The sequence below is a fragment of the Ostrea edulis genome, chromosome 2, assembly GCF_947568905.1.
Source record: "Ostrea edulis chromosome 2, xbOstEdul1.1, whole genome shotgun sequence".
Classification (NCBI taxonomy): domain Eukaryota; kingdom Metazoa; phylum Mollusca; class Bivalvia; order Ostreida; family Ostreidae; genus Ostrea; species Ostrea edulis.
The window spans coordinates 63699097-63703215 of NC_079165.1; the positions used below are offsets into that span (position 1 = coordinate 63699097).

The following is a 4119-nucleotide window of genomic DNA, read 5'->3' on the forward strand; positions in this document are numbered from 1 at the left end:
ATATGTTTGGTACATATATAAATCATCCCTGAATAGACGTCTATAAATAGACCCACGCGCGTCAGGGAAATCCAAACATGATGTATTAACTCATACGCAACTGTCTCGTTTTAAGGCTGAAAGAGCGTAAAACAACGAATTAATAAGAGGTATTTGATATTTTTATTTCTATCAAACTTGTGGCACGGTACTGTTGTAACAAAATACACAGCTTTAAACAGATAAGACCACCGATGATCTGAAAGTTTGAACTGGTCATGTGACTGTCACTTGAACTGGTAGTCTGGTCCCCCGCCCCCGCCACTCATTGATCATTCCCAATAACGAATGATCAATGTGTGGCGAGGGCGGGGACCAGACTATTGAACTGGTCAGCAGTCTGACGCGGTTATTTGTAAACATCGATTTAAATTCAAATAATTTGGGTTAAAACAGGTGAAATAATGTATGATATGTCATAGCCTCATAACTACACACGTGCGATGATTTAATAGCGTTTTTTACGAGATGGAAAATAATATTGTCATTCGGACCATTACAGTTATACCATGCATACATGCCAACTTTTAAAAATCCCCATGGGGGATTTTGCGCGCGACGACCTTTTTTCAAAGCTCAAAATTCACGACATTTTAGCATGAAAATAAATATTTGTCCTTTCAAATAAAATATCAATCAAATCATTGTTAATGTATCATATATTAACACAACATCAAATGTGTTTGACCATTAACTATATAAAAAAAACTTTGAAAGATATACATTAATATTTTATTAAAATCATCTATTCAGCAAAAAATCTTCTCCAACAAGTCACATACATAATATCAAATAATATTTAAGGTTGCATCCTTTTACACCATACAATAAACATTGGCCGGTCTATATATCAAAATTTAAATTAAAGCACATGCATTTAGGTACGACTGCAAAGGCGATCTTGCTTGTCTGTAAACATGGGCTTGCAGAGACTGGTGGAATAATCTGCATTGCAACCAAAAAAGGAGTGATCTGCCCTGCTATGAAGTTTGCGAACAAAACCTTTGCACCCATGACATCTGAAATAATTACCAGGAAAAAAAACCCACATCAAAATATTCCGTTTTACTTGTAAATTAAGGCTACTTGCTAAATAAAAAATTCAGTACAGACTTGTGCGAATTACGCATCACAAAGTATATTTAATGAATACTACACTATATAGACTATATAATACATCGCTATAGACGGATAGATTTGGATAGCCTATATTATTATAGTTGGAAAAAATATATACTTGACGTACCTTATTGCAAATTTTGGATGCTGTCAGCGAGAGGCGGAATGTCCGATTGTTTGGTGGTGACACTAGCATCGTTGTCATTCACGTTTGTGTAAAGGATAGGTCAATTTGAAATCCGTCTTCCCGATTAATTACTATCAAAACATGCTTCGTACTGTCCAATAAACACCCCGACACAGGCAGACCAACCCGACACCATGCGACACAGGTAAACAGCAATGGCTGACTATTGTCCCGATTTCTGATTGGCCAGTTCAGAAATGACGCGGGATTTCCAATTCTGGTCACGAGATTTCACGATTATCCCGCTTTCAAACTCGTTTTCAATCGTGAAATCGGAAATTTTGGTCGGAAAAAATTTCAAATCGGGATTTTAGGGTAATTTTGCTTAAAGCGGGACCGGAGGGTAAAATCGGGAAGATCCCGCCTAAATCGGGAAAGTTGGCATGTATGACCATGGCAACTAAATGAGTCCATGAATCACAAAAATATGTTGTTGTTTTTCGGTTTTCGTTATTGATTTTTGATAATGATTGAAACCTTGCGGCAAAAAAGTATAAAGTTTTCTACTGTCTATAATACATTAACTGAAGTAAATCTCTGTAAAATTATTTCTTTGCCAACGCTTTCAAACTTCTATGAGACAGTTCAAGAGTTGGCAGGGGCAAGTTTTTCCTGATGTCATTGTTCTGCCGTTTCTTCTCTCTTTTCCATGAGGTCTTTTAACATGACTTGGAAAATCTCTGCAGATCGACCTTTTAGGATGGACTTTCTTTTTCACTGAATGGAAAAGATAATTACATTTATAATTTTTAGTACTTGATGTGATACAGGAGCCAATTTCGGCTATTTAGTATTTCACATGAGTTTTTATTTGTAAAAGTGTAAAAGGGCATAAAATACATGTAAATTTACCTGGTACAGACTCTATTTCATCAGAGGACGAATCATTAGCAGGTGACTTTTTTTTTTTAATTTCCTGATTCTAGCACTGCTTAATTTAGGTTCCATATCCGGGATTTTTTCAAAAACATCAAAATCATCCTCATCTTCGTCAGAAGATGGTAACTCGCCAGAAATTTTTTTCTTTTGCCGATCGTATTTTGATTTTAGTCCCTTTATTTTAAGTCTGCACTGTTCCGCTGAAAAGTGGTATCCTTCTTTATTCACTTCGCTAGCAACCCTTTGCCATTTATTTTTGACCATTTTGGACGAGCTCTCTATCTCATGAAACACCCTCTTCAACAGTTTTATGCTCTGCACGTCCCACTTTCCATCTAAAAATGTGAAAGAGAAAGTGTGTTTCAGGATGCACTTAAAACATTTGATTAGTCAATAGTCATAATCTAGTACCTGTAGTCATACATGTATCATTAAATCAACCAAAGGTGTATAGAGACCATCTGATACCATATTGAACATTATTAGCATGGATGCCATGATTTATGATTGTAGTACTGAACCGAAAACACAGCAGGTTGAATTTTCTCAACATAATGCAAACCCTTTAATTGAATAAGTGATGCACTGAAATAACAGACCACAGCCATACAAAATAGCATGAACTTCATTACAAAGTATATATGCGACATGAAATTATATTAATGAAGGTGTGAAATTGACCTTCATCAAATGGTCATTGAGCTGAGGGTTATATGACAGATCAGTATGTTATACACGATTTTACTATATTGTATAACTTAAGATGTCATATATATGTATATGTATATATATATATATATATATATATGTATATGTATATATATATATATATATATATATATATATATATATAACTTATACGGTACCAATTTTGATGCACCAGATGCGCATTTCGACAAATAATGTCTCTTCAGTGATGCTCAACCGAAATGTTTGAAATTCGAAATAACTATGAAGTTTTAGATCTAAATATAGTCAAAAACAGCGTGCCAAACAAGTGGAGCCAAATTCGTCCAAGGATAAGAGCTATGCATGAGGGAGATAATCTTTAATTTTGAAATTAAATTGAATTTCTAAATTTATATATATATATATATATATATATATATATATATATATATATATTGATCAGTCATCCAAAAATTATTTTGTTTAACACCACTCTGATTCCTTGCATAAGTATTCTGAACTTGAAATAAAAAAAATATGCTAGAGTTCCTCATTGGTAATATCTTTGTGGTCTTTGGTGATCAGGTCTTCCAATATTCCGTTGGAATTCCCATGGGCACGAATTGTGCTCCTTTGTCAGCTGACCTGTTTTTGTATTCGTATGAAGCAGAATTTATTCAAAAACTTCTACGTGAGAAGAATTTTTTTTGTTATGGCCTTCAATTCGACAGTTAGATATATCGACGACGTTTTATCTATTAACAATAATGACTTTCATTCATATGTCGATTCGATATATCCCTGTGAACTCGAAATAAAGGACACCACAGAGTCGTCCACTTTTGCTTCATACTTAGATATTTTATTGAAAGTAGATATTATATTTTATTGAAAGTAGATATTAACGGCAAACTAACACCTCAACTTTATGACAACCCACAGGCAATTGCATCACCTGGGGTCGAATTTACTATATAAAGAGTAAAGGTATAGAACTCTATATATAGGGTACCCAAGTTAGCCGATGTAAAAACAATAAACCAATTGATATAAAATTCTTCTTTGTATTCTAATATATTCATACATAATCAATCTACATTGCTAACAAAGTTCATCCCGAAATTCCGTATATTTCCCAAGATATGCAAAAATGAATTCGGAAAAATGCCTATTATTTTTTGGTCGACTTTTAGTTTGGCCCTGGCACTATACGACTAAACAGAATG

At 34.1% G+C, this 4119-nt stretch overlaps 1 long non-coding RNA gene and 1 pseudogene across 1 annotated transcript; both read right to left on the minus strand.

Moving 5' to 3' along the window:
* Positions 1-757: 757 nt before the first annotated feature.
* LOC130052255 (uncharacterized) lies at positions 758-1665 on the minus strand. The gene is made up of 2 exons (XR_008800611.1): positions 1286-1665; positions 758-1058 (listed from the first exon to the last, which is right to left on the minus strand). It is a non-coding gene; the product is annotated as an uncharacterized LOC130052255 (long non-coding RNA).
* A 265-nt stretch (positions 1666-1930) lies between these two features.
* LOC125680006 (uncharacterized) lies at positions 1931-2695 on the minus strand (annotated as a pseudogene).
* Positions 2696-4119: the final 1424 nt, after the last annotated feature.